The sequence below is a fragment of the Rhodnius prolixus genome, unplaced genomic scaffold (assembly GCF_049639745.1).
Source record: "Rhodnius prolixus isolate KJV_2025 unplaced genomic scaffold, Rpr scaffold_9, whole genome shotgun sequence".
Lineage (NCBI taxonomy): Eukaryota > Metazoa > Arthropoda > Insecta > Hemiptera > Reduviidae > Rhodnius > Rhodnius prolixus.
This window is the reverse complement of record NW_027411604.1, coordinates 18643801-18656842: the sequence shown is the minus strand read 5'-3', so window position 1 is coordinate 18656842 and position 13042 is coordinate 18643801. Positions and strand designations below refer to the sequence as shown.

The 13042-nt window shown below is 34.6% G+C and overlaps 1 protein-coding gene and 1 long non-coding RNA gene across 13 annotated transcripts in view; one reads left to right on the top strand and one right to left on the bottom strand.

The window, feature by feature from the left end:
• mub (poly(rC)-binding protein mub) overlaps positions 1-13042 on the top strand; it is a 292419-nt gene that overhangs the window by 200143 nt on the left and 79234 nt on the right. The gene's annotated exons all lie outside the window — the stretch shown is intronic.
• Positions 3095-6849, bottom strand: LOC141453967 (uncharacterized). Of its 2 annotated transcripts, XR_012458342.1 has the most exons (5): positions 6421-6849; positions 5997-6176; positions 4022-4137; positions 3833-3922; positions 3095-3736 (listed from the first exon to the last, which is right to left on the bottom strand). It is a non-coding gene; the product is annotated as an uncharacterized lncRNA (long non-coding RNA). The 2 variants fall into 2 exon arrangements; XR_012458341.1 differs by lacking the exon at positions 3095-3736 and having other exon boundaries at positions 3797-3922; positions 6421-6844.

Below are 13042 nucleotides of genomic sequence, written 5' to 3'. Positions count from 1 at the left end.
GTGAAGTGTTGCAAGGACGGTTTGCAACTGTTCCAGAAGAATCCGCAGGACTTTAAGCGTCGTTTCGTCACTGTGGATGAAACATGGATACATCACTACACTCCTGAGACCAAAGAACAATCTAAACAATGGGTTACCAAGGGGAAATCTGCGCCAAAAAAGGCGAAGACCGTTCCTTCGGCCGGAAAGATTATGGCGACTGTCTTTTGGGATTCGCAAGGAATAATCCTCATCGACTATCTGGAAAAAGGTAAAACTATTACAGGTGCATATTATTCATCGTTATTGGACCGTTTGAAAACCGAGCTGCAAGAAAAACGCCCACGATTGGCCCACAAAAAAGTCCTTTTCCATCACGACAACGCACCAGCTCATACCTCAGCAGTTGTGGCCGCAAAATTAATGGAAATAGGGTTCCAACTCGTTTCACATCCCCCCCTATTCTCCAGACTTGGCTCCCTCGGACTACTATTTGTTCCCCAATATGAAGAAATGGCTGGCGGGAAAAAGATTTTATTCAAACGAGGAGGTAATTGCAGAAACGAATGGCTATTTTTCAGACTTGGACAAATCCTATTAGTCGGAAGGGATCAACAAACTAGAGCAGCGTTGGACGAAGTGTATAAGCCTAAAAGGAGACTATGTTAAAAAATAAAAAAGGTTTACCCCAAAAAATTAAGTAGTTTTTATTTTTGCACGGACTTTTCAAACGACCCTTGTATTCAGGAAGCGACACGATCGTAAAAGGAGCAATGTTACAAATTTTGGCTTGGAGAAGATTCTTCATTAGAAATGGAAAAATGTATCCAATTTCATTATTTTAAGTTTCACATTTGACTTTTTTTTTCCTTCCTAACGGCATCCCTCATCACGACTACAATGTTCCATTTATCACTCAATGAATCCACTTCCGTTTTCAAAATTGTATTCTAATCTGCTGGGCCATCCTTCAGTTTCGTACAATCTCCCGCAAAGCACCGCGAAGTTTCAAACGTCGCTGATCCACAAGACTTCTTATTCCACATCCTCCTATTCCATCCTGACGAGTTCTTCGCATTATTTGTTGAATAAAAGCTATAAAGATGTAAATAAATAACTAAAAATTTCTCTCTCTAAAAAAAAAGGAGCTAAAAATAGAATCCTAATTTATTTTAATGGAAAGTGCTATTTATAAGGCACGAGATTATTTCAGCCAAATATAACAACATGTACTCGAGCTTAAATATTCTTACTTTTAGTTCAACGAATAAAACGTTTTTAAACCTCACTTCTTCAATAAAATTGTGTTCGAAGTTTTTGCTAATTTCCATTTCCGGCTGATAAGTTTGAAAAATTAAGCTATTTTTTTTTTTTTTATTTTAACAAGAGAAATGTGTTTCAAAACTAGGTTATTGTTTTCAATTAATTTTTTAATTCCAAATCCTGGAAACATACTGCGATGGGCCATTTCTTCAGGATTCTTTCTGTTGTCTAGGTTAACGTTAATCTATGAGGTCTTCTACAGCATTAAACTGACTGTTAATTCTAACATTCAGCAATCCTTTACTTATTTTTAAACTTATGTGTATGCAAAAGAGTAAAATTGTATTTTGGAGTAAAATTGTATTTTGTATGAAATACTCTTTTTTTAGCTTACGACAAGATTTATTTTTGTTCTAGAGAATAACCTTTAAAACTGCTGCCCTTCATACTGCGACCACCATAATACGAGTACAGGACTCTGTGATAAATTTAGCGTTATTTACGTGATTATTTGATGCACTATCCCGATAAAAAAAATAAATAAATAAGTAGCCATTTAATATGGAATTAAACCGTGCCTCGATCTTACATTTTGTTTGCAAAAATAATGCCAAATGTTTATTCAAATTAAATATTTTTCTCCAAAAAATCATTGCTGACATGATATTGACTTTTAATATAGTCTTATAAAAAATTAGTCTTAATAAAATAAAATTCCCTTTTACAATATAAAGGTACCCTACTTTTTTCTTTTTCTTATTTGAATATATAGGTTTCGTGACCATAAATTGTTAAACTTAGGATTCAAGATTGGCGAGGAATCGGTCAAATAAAAAACAAACTCGTCTTTTTGCCAACGTTTCGACAAATATATTGACTTCTTCAGGGCCTGGATATTACAAATACAAAACAATTTACAGAGTTAGTAACATAGAAAATCAGTAAAAATCAGTAATACAAAAATAAACAGTAAAATACAATAAATTCTTTATAATTATTGAAACTTACGTGGCTCTGCGGGTTGGTTGAGTTACAGAAACTAAGAGCCAGAAATGGAGAAGCAGGTATATATATACAGATATAGCGGGACTTACAGGGGAATTTCGGTAATGACAATGGGACAAGATACAATAGACTAATTACAACAAAAGAGTAAATACAATAAATATCGGGAAATTTCTTTTAAAAACCGTTAAACACAAAACTCAGGAGAAACCAAATAACCCTTATGCACTAAATAACAAATAACCAAAAGATTAGAAGTAAATTTAAAAAATACAACAATAATTATGTACAAAATTTGGATATCTATTTTTCAATTATAAAATTGTAGCAGTTGGCTAAATTCGATGTGTCTGTCCTAAAGTTAACTGTGTTATTCTGTTTTACTATGTGATTTTCTATGTTACTGACTCTGTAAATTGTTTTGTATTTTGTAATATCCAGGCCCTGAAGAAGGCAATATATTTGTCAAAATATATTTCGTTGGCAAAAAGATGAGTTGTTTTATTTTACCGATTCCTCGCCAATCTTGAATCCTAACTTTTTCTTATTGTTAGACAAATTTACTATTTTAGGCATCCCATCTCTAATACTTCAAATTTATCTTAAGGACTTTATTTTAGAGCTGCGATATTTCCTCTAGACAATGCCATTTCTTAAAATGAGTGATTCCACGTTTTATGACGGACACTTTATTCAGAGGAATCAATGAAATAATGAATCAATTCGATTTATATGAATGAGATACAGTAAGCTTTAATAAGAAGCGAATCTTCATCCTAGTATTGGATTTAACGTCAGAAAATTAATTTTAATTAAGAAATATTTATCAATGTGACATTCAAAAAACTGAGAAACAGAAGTAGAATTGTAATTTATTTCAGATGGACTTTACTAACAAATAAATACATAAATAATTGCAAAACAAATAAATCAGCAAACTGTCTTGCAAGTATTGTTAAAACTGTATAAGTTTAAGATCCGAGAGAGAGCTTCAGACTTAGTGAATAATTTCTTAACTTAGTAACTTAATAACTTTTAAAACATTCTACGTCAGTCATTAAATATAAAATCTCCTTAAAATTTAAGCCTTGCCTCGCTGAAATCTTGCCTCTTTCGCATTATAATTTCTATTGATTTATATTTTTTATCAGTGATTCGCTTGAATTTATTTAATATTAATTTAAATGGAAATATTTCCAGCTACCAGTGACTTTTTACCATTCTTCATTTCATTGACAGTGAATCTTTAGTAGCTCGCCAAATTTCTCTTTCAAAAACCCAATTCTAGGTTTTATTTTGTGTTTAAAACTTCCAGCATAGTGTACTGGTGATTAGCTAAAGGATCAACACGGCCAACAAGGCTTACTGCCGTCGATAAGCAAGCATTTATCTAAGAGATGAAGACCCTTGTAATCCGACTCTTGGTCCTCCAGGCTGAGAGTGTTTGTCCTGGATAATGTACCATTCTGCATAAAACAAATCTTTGTATCTACAGAACAGAAGAAAAAAAATTGGGGCTAAAGTATTGTTATAATAAGTAAATTATTATCCGTTATATTATAACCTATTCTTTATTACTGTTTACATTAGCAGTTGCTTGTTTTTACAAATGATTTCAAATTCAAGTAGCTATTTCTCGTCTTTTCTTTATAATAAAGTCCCAGACAGATATTTTCTGAAAAAAAAGAAAGCTCTATGCTAAAATATTCTACGAGATGAATAAAATAATAATGATACAGCCGAAAGATAAAATGGGTCAAAAACAAAAACCCACCTTTGTGACTTTCAAAATAGTACCATTGTGAAGTAAGGAAATTGTTATGAATTCCTTAAATTATTTCCAAGTTTATTTGCTGTTATAATAGAGCATTTCTTTGTCGTCTCTTTTTACTAGAAAACAAAAGAATATTGTTGAATCCTTAAAAAGACAAAAAAAGAAGGATACGGTTTTACTTTGCCTGGTGCTTTTTTACTATTTCTTTTTTAAAGGTGCACTGTAATGAATTATTAATGCTGTGGTGTTAGTTTTTAGATCTACAGCACTTAATCCATGGACTTGAAGCTCAAAAGTTATTTGCGGCTCTTTTTCAATTCTACTCCTTGTCAAAATTTATTATCCCATGGACTTGCTGATTTAGCACAGACAATTCAAACACTCCTAAATTCATATTTTAATCAATTCTCAATAGATATTCAATTCAGAATACCACTCAGTCTCCCAAAGTTACGCTTTAAATCAAATTTTCTTAAAAAATTTATTCAAATACAAGCAATTCCTTAACTTGCGTGAAAGTAACTTGAGGAACTTAAATTGTTGGACTAGGAAATCTCAAAACGTTGAAAGTAATATAAAAATTCAGAACTTTAGCAACTTATTCAGTCCTTCTTAACAATATACGAGGTTTCGTTTGAAAATTCCGTGCAAAAATAAAAACTACTTAATTTTTTGGGGTAAACCATTTTTATTTTTCAACATAGTCTCCTTTTAGGCTTATACACTTCGTCCAACGCTGCTCTAGTTTGTTGATCCCTTCCGAATAATAGGATTTGTCCAAGTCTGAAAAATAGCCATTCGTTTCTGCAATCACCTCCTCGTTTGAATAAAATCTTTTTCCCGCCAGCCATTTCTTCATATTGGGGAACAAATAGTAGTCCGAGGGAGCCAAGTCTGGAGAATAGGGGGGATGTGAAACGAGTTGGAACCCTATTTCCATTCATTTTGCGACCACAACTGCTGAGGTGTGAGCTGGTGCGTTGTCGTGATGGAAAAGGACTTTTTTGTGGGCCAATCGTGGGCGTTTTTCTTGCAGCTCGGTTTTCAAACGGTCCAATAACGATGAATAATATGCACCTGTAATAGTTTTACCCTTTTCCAGATAGTCGATGAGGATTATTCCTTGCGAATCCCAAGAGACAGTCGCCATAATCTTTCCGGCCGAAGGAACGGTCTTCGCCTTTTTTGGCGCAGATTCCCCCTTGGTAACCCATTGTTTAGATTGTTCTTTGGTCTCAGGAGTGTAGTGATGTATCCATGTGTCATCCACAGTGACGAAACAACGCTTAAAGTCATGCGGATTCTTCTAGAACAGCTGCAAACCGTCCTTGCAACACTTCACACGATTTCGTTTTTGGTCAAGCGTGAGCAATCGCGGCACCCATCTTGCGGATAGCTTTGTCATGTCCAAATGTTGATGCAAAATATTATTTACCCGTTCATTCGAGATGCCCACAGCACTAGCAATCTCACGCACCTTCACTCTTCTGTCATCCATCACCATATCATCGATTTTATCAATGATTTCTGGAGTAGTAACCTCAACAGGGCGTCCAGAACGTTCAGCGTCACTTGTGCCCCTATGGCCACTCCGAAAATTTTGAAACCACTTATAAACTGTTCTAATCGAAGGTGCAGAGTCACCATAATGTTTATCAAGCTTCTCTTTAGTCTCCTGAGGCGTTTTGCCTTTCATAAAGTAGTGTTTAATCAACACACGAAATTCTTTTTCGTCCATTTATTTGAAAATCACTCGACTTCCTCGATTCAAACGAATGTCAAACACAAAGAAATAGACCGATCTGGCTGAAACTTGGTGTGTGTTCTTCCAAGAGATGCTACTAACTAAACATAACCTCGATACGCGCCAGTGGTGCTATCTCTCTGACTTTGCACCCACTTTTCAAACGACCCTCGTAGAAGAGTTAGGAACGTACATTCTAATGAAACAACACTTTTTTTAATAAAAACCTACCAACACGCTCTCTAATAGTGCCATTCTCTAATTTTCCTTGGATAAAGCTTCAAATTAGTTTGAAGCAAAGCAAAGCTTACTGCCGTCGATAAGCAAGCATTTATCTAAGAGATGAAGACCCTTGTAATCCGACTCTTGGTCCTCCAGGCTGAGGGTTTTTGTTCTGGATAATGTACCATTCTGCACAAAACAAAAATACAGAACAGAAAAAAAAAAATTGGGGCTAAAGTATTGTTATAATAAGTAAATTATTATCCGTTATAACATAACCTATTCTTTATTATTATTTACATTAGCAGATCCTTCGCGAAAATCACAAATCTTCTGTCCAAAACTAAAAATAAGAACTACAAGAAATACAAAGATGTTTTCTTGCAAAGTAAAAGTTGTTAGGAAGAACCCAAGAATATTAAAAGTCACTTACTTTCACGGACTTCTTCCACGCCTCTATCTAGGATTGGTAAAGCGGAAACTCCTTCCATTGTTTCCGACTCTGCGACCTGAATGATCCGTCCTCTCAAACAATCATTTTTTGTTTAAACTGAACGAGAAGGCTTGGCCAAAATACTAACTAATACTGGGTTGCAAGAAATGAAATAGTAGACTCGCTAAAACAAACATTTTTTTAACAATATTAAAAACAAAACAAAAATGGTTAACAATAATTTAAATTAAATGAACTATTTGCAAGTGAATAATACCACAGATATTAGTATTCATTTTAATGGTCCCCAGATAAGCTGTTTTTAAGTAATGATACTCGAATTTAATGACTTTTGTCCAAAATAGACCAAAAAAAAAGATTCACCATTGTTCTGTTCCTTTTTCCTTCAACCCAATTATATGTTCCTGCCCAATCACCACTTAAATCTAATTTACGTTCGCAATGCACTGTGTCCCATGTAGGTGAATGTGCCACACACTTTTTACGATAGCATTGGGAAATTAACTTTTTCCAATTAAAACAGAACTTGTTACATTCCACCTGTTTTATAATTAAAAAATGAGAGATTACGTGATAACTGGAGGTTTTTATAAATGAACCTGTTCAATGAAATTTGTCTGCATTGCGTTCCTTGTTTATAACCACATTCATTTAATAGAATTTTTGCAAATTCTAATATTCGGATAACATTATTAAGTCAAATAAATCAGCAGGTATAATAACGATTGCAACATTAATGATTTTTTTTGAAGGTTACATGAGATAACCATAAGATTTACTTCTTTTATCCGTATTAATGAGTTCTTTCAGAAGAAATACAAGCACGAAGGTATCTGATCCCAGAACAAGGTTCAAAGATGTTCAGTGAAAACCTACTAATACCTGGGAGGATAATGATCGAAAACTATAACATCGTAATATGCCCTAATAAAAATCTTTAAATACTACAGCATCTCCAGAGACTGCTAGAAATCAGGAACAGAAGAATTCTGTTTAAGATCTACGAACAGCTGGGCGAGAATAGCCCGTAGCGAATACGCACCATCGTGGAGCTGCGAGGCTTATATGGTCATGATGGCTAGAATAAATCAAACTACATTGAGATAGGCCTGATAAGAAGGAAAAGCAGTCGAGGACGAAGATTGACAGTAAAGAGGTAGGTCTGGAGTCAGGAAGTTAAGAGTGAGCCCTCCTAATAGATGGATTGACACAGTGGGAGGTGTATCTCAGAATGGAGGGAGAAGAATGATATAGGATAACTACAGGCTTCAAGAGATAGAAAGAAATAATGATTAGTTCGGGTATGCGAAGAAGTCTGGAAAGAAAATTGTCCTATATGTACTCTGGAACATCATTCCAAAATAATCAAATTCCGGGTTGTTTAACACCAATATTCTGCAAAGGATGGCAAGAAAGCGTACGCTACTGCGACCCTGAAGGTCTATTGTGGCACAAACACAAATATAGTTTGATTGTGGTAAAAGAAATAAATAAACAAACAGTAAAACTGCCATGTATATTGTGAAATGTTCACGTGAAGACAGAAATTACTGTATCATTATATTACAGCTGAATTATCGTTCTGACAATGACAATCAACGCAGTAATCATTAATCACCTGTAAATTGTTTAAGAAACAAGTTATGTATCACGGGCACTTCGCCTGTTGCTATATCAGCTGTTTCCTAGCTCCTGCTAAAGCTTTAAGGCAAAGGAAGGCAATATATAATATCTAGGCCAGGCTAAAGTAGTATTATGACATTAGCATATTATTATATTAGTTAGAGCACTTACCTTTAGAATCTGTGAAATTATCTTTGGTTGAGAAATACGATCATCTGTGGTTATATAGTTTCACGGATCAATGACTAGAATTAGTATCAAAATTCCACTTAACATTTAAAGATGTGGTGGTTTCAAAGGGTGAAAATATTTTAAAATAACGCGGTATTATTTTCAGCTACAACCTTCACTAAATCTGGCCACTTGCGACTTTTAACAATGCGTGTAATTATTAGCAAAAAACCTAACGTCACTCACCGAGTATTTGGCTGAACTCAAAAATATGGAATTGCTATTTTATGATTAGGTCTCTGTTTTCATTATTTATCTACCTGTATATTTTTTTAATAAAAAGATTTGAACGAATTTCTTTACATTTAAAATTCTAGCTACATTTAGATAATTCCAAAATACGTTTACATATTTTAGTGGCGTAACTTGCTAGTAGTCTCAAAGCTGTGCCTACCCAAATTATTTTTCTAAAAAATAAAACAGTGTTTTTATAAGTCCTAAATTTGTGCAAACAGATATTTGTTGAAAATTCATTTTTAATAACGTTAAACGTATTAAAAAAGCCTTAACTTTCAAAAATGTAACCAAAGACTGGGGTTTTTCGTACCCCTCTGCACTTAAACGCAGTTCTCAAACTGTTTGGTTGACTTGTAGGTACAGCGGCTTGCCTTTCGGCTACCTATAAGTTGTAAAGAGAAGGTGCACATTGATTTTATATCACATTGATATTTTGAATTGAAAAAAAATAATGAAATGCTTTGTTAGTTTTCCAATCAGAAAATTCGTATATCATTTTTATGAATTGGGAAATTCAAATTAAAGAATTATGAGGAGAATGAAAATTAGTTTTTACAGAATTATTTTACTATTAGTGTAACAGAGATCTTGGCTTTAATTGCAATCGAAAATTTTGACCAACACTTTGCTCGAATCCCAGTCTGTCTTCTCTTACACAAAACTATAGAAAATAGGGAAGGTTTATAGAAAATTTAAAGAATTATGAAAATTTTACATGATTTCTCCTACAATGAGACAACTCCCATCTTGTCCTCATGATTTTAGTGTAAAGTTTGATATTCGGAGAAAATCTTTAGAAGAAGTTTTACTAGTTTAAAAGAATCACCTCGACTGCAGCCTATTTAGTTAAAATAAAAACTGCATATTATGCATGTTTCCTTCAATGCCACTGACCAGATTGAAATTAGATTCTGAGGATGGTTCTACAAGGAATAAAAAATCTTTTGCCTTCATATTTTGCCCAGTAGTGGTGCTCTTAGCCAGTAGAACTACCAACAGACCTTCTGGGTTGGTAGCCTTTCCAATTTAATTTAACCTGGTGGTAGTTCTTGGTTCAGTTAGTGGCTAAGAGGGTAAATAATAGGCTTTACCGTTTAATCACATTTACCAATTTTCATACGCTAAAATTTAACAAGTAGAATACCATCTCGTTCATTTTAAAGATAAGGCCAGTTGGCCGTCTTTTACGAATTCTTAGATTAATGTTTTTTGCGAATTAGAATTATAATAATTGTGGAAAGATTAAATTTTTTTGATGCTCTATTCTTATCATATTAACTTGCCTTGCGCTTAAGAGAGCCTGAAGTGTAAAAGCTTTTGAATCAGTTTATCTCCAAGTAATTTCGCCCCACTTGCAACTTGGAAGGACTAAGTTCACTATCTAAATTACTACCCATCACTTTACAATCTGCTCAACGCCATTAAACTATATCCCTTAGTTGGTTTAAACGCTATAAACTTTCTTTCGATAAACTTTTCTAATCCGTATTAATTTAAATTCTTCTTCTATTAATCACTATCTTAGTTTGCTTTCATTATCCGAAAGTTATTACATCGGAAAGGAAAATAATTCATTGTGTTTTTCAAGAGTAATAAAAAAAACTAAATGGCTACTTGGGTGATATAATAAAGATAACTGAAACTAACTTACAAACATACTGATATCTGTAATTTACCAGATCAAGTATCTCTTGTACCCATGGTTCTTTAAGAGCCCAGCTCATGACTTTAGTGGCCTTCAGTGTTTCCAACCACGATGTTTACACCTTCCTCTTTCTACACCTCCTTCACATCTTATATTCAATTGTAAGAATACCTTCACCGTTGGACCCCTAATAGAGTTGCTCTGTTTAGTGACCAATCAATGAACAGTTTTTTAAATTTTTAGTTAATTTAAGTGATCATTAATTTCCATTATATGCTTTGAAAATTTTTAATAACATAGATGATTTTTGTAAGTCTGATTCTTACAATATCTTTTTAAATATTTAATGTGTAGCAGTTCTGTTACATACAGGGTGCGTTCCAAAATTAATGCAATTGAATTCCCGCGCCGCACCTATCGGTCGGAGTGGGACCGAAGCACTTGGAGTAGGTCGGGGGACGATAAGCTTTGCCGCGAAACCGGTCTCTGTGCTCGCCATGCTGTGGAAGCGGCAGGACGTCAGTTATTGTAAACCTCTGCGCGCCGACCGTGTCATGAAAAACCAACCGAGTGGAAATTCAAGTGAACTTTTGCAACGAATTGAAATTGAACCTGATTATTTGGACAACGTCATCACTGGTGATGAAACCTGGGTTTTTGAATACGACCCAGAAACAAAATGCCAAAGCTCTGACTGGCACACCCACCAGTCCCCTAAGCCCAAAAAGGCAAGAATGAGGAAATCAAAAGTGAAAACAATGCTCATTGTCTTTTTCGACAGTAAAGGAGTGGTGCATAAAGAGTTTGTTCCTCAAGGACAGACAGTTAACGCTGCCTACTACGTGGATGTGCTGGAGAGACTCCGTAGAAGGGTCATCAGGACGAGAAAAGACATCTCCTCTACTTGGCAACTCTATCACGACAACGCGCTTTGCCACAACGCGCTACGAGTCCGCGAGATCCTGGCCAAACACCAGGTGCCAACGCTGCCCAACCACCCCCCTATAGTCCTGACGTCGCCCCAGCAGACTTCTTTTTGTTCCCTCGGATTAAGGCAGCCCTAAAAGGAACCCGTTTTTCGTCCATAGAAGAGATCCAATCAGCCGTGACGAAGACCTTGCGAGAGGTTCCCGAATATGCCTTCCAGGGCGCGTACCCGGTCATGGCAGAGTCGCTGGAAAAAATGTGTAGAGGCCCAAGGATAGTACTTTGAAGAATTTTAAGTGTTTGTGCAAATCTGTTCGCTAAATTACTTTTTTAAAAAAATAGTTGCATTACTTTTGAAACGCACCCTTTATTACCTCTTACTAAGCTTCTAACAGAACCGTTCTAACAGAATCTGATCTAAAAGAACCTTTTATTCAAAAACTAATCTCCGCTAGACATGAGAAGTTTCATTCTCGTCTTTCTGTACATCCTAAAGCTCTCATTGACCAGCTTTCATCTTTGACTCTTCTTGACAATCTCAGCCGTCGACTGAGACTGCCTCGTGATTTAGTTGACGGTGAAGGATAATAAAATTTATTGATTAGAGAACCACCAATGAGTGATAACTCCGCACATGTCATTATATCAGTTACTACATTGATTTGTTATAGGTGCAATCACACCTGCACTGAAAAATTTCCATAAAGATATTTATTTTTGTTAAATCAAACCGAAAAGTACAAAGTACTTTTTATTTTAATTAAATTTGAACTGGAGGGGCTTCTGAAAATGTTTTGGTAACTAGGCTCCAATTTACCTTCCCCAAAAAAGGAGACTCTGCCATCTGAGTTAGTAATATTCAAGTGGATTGAACCCTATACAATGGCAGCTATATTTTTTGCAGTTAAATTATCCATTGTAATCCTATTGGAATTACGTAATACAATGGCGTCAAGAAGTTATTTAGGAAGTTCACTCAAAAGATTATTGTTATACTGAAAGATTTGTTTGCACATATCTGATGCGCAGTTAATTGGTTAAATGGAGCGGCAATTATTAAAGAACTGGCAACAACTTAAAAAAAAACTTGGCAGTAGGGACACTGCTTGTTTTACCAATGTTGAGACCTACCAATTAAATTTTATTATGTACCATGTGTATCTTAATAGAAAAAATCAGCCGCCGTTAAAATGTTTTATATAATTTATGCTTAGCTGGGGGTATTGGCATGATGCCCACTATTTGAAAGATTGTATCATAGTTAAGAGATTACAGTCCTTTCTCGACCTCTTTGTCTTTACTTAAATCCATTGTTACAAGGAAAGAATTGTTTCAGAACAATTTCCTCACCCATTTAGTTCAACCCACATTCTGCTCAAATTTTACAAGTTTGTACTTATCGCTTGAACTATTTGTGCTAATTACAGTTTCTACTGCGAAACTTTTGCACTAATACAGATAATTATCTTTATGATTTTAATTATCAATTTATATTGTTGTAATAATAATATATAAAATTGCATTTATGGTTGCCTGACTAGTAATTAATTCTAGTACTTTAATTTGTTTGCTTTATTTTAATTTAAGATACGACAACTTCTGAGTTTGCCAGACTTCCATGAGCAGTCTCAGTGCGATGGCAAATTGTGGATAGTGTTCTGATTTTTCAGACATCATAATCGTTCTCCGGATAGTGATTTGAAGAAGCAGCAAGTTGGACTTGATTTAGAACTTCCGTACTTAAGTTCACCGAGCTAATCCCATCTCTTTCTTTGTTATTATTTAGTATTTACTATTAACTCGACACCATATGATTTCACTCAAGTAATCTGAACAATATCCTCTAGTTTTGTGAATGGATTAAACATTTAGATTTTATTTGAAACTAATTGCATTAAGGGTGACAAAATATGTCACCCTTATTTTGTGCAATTTAAA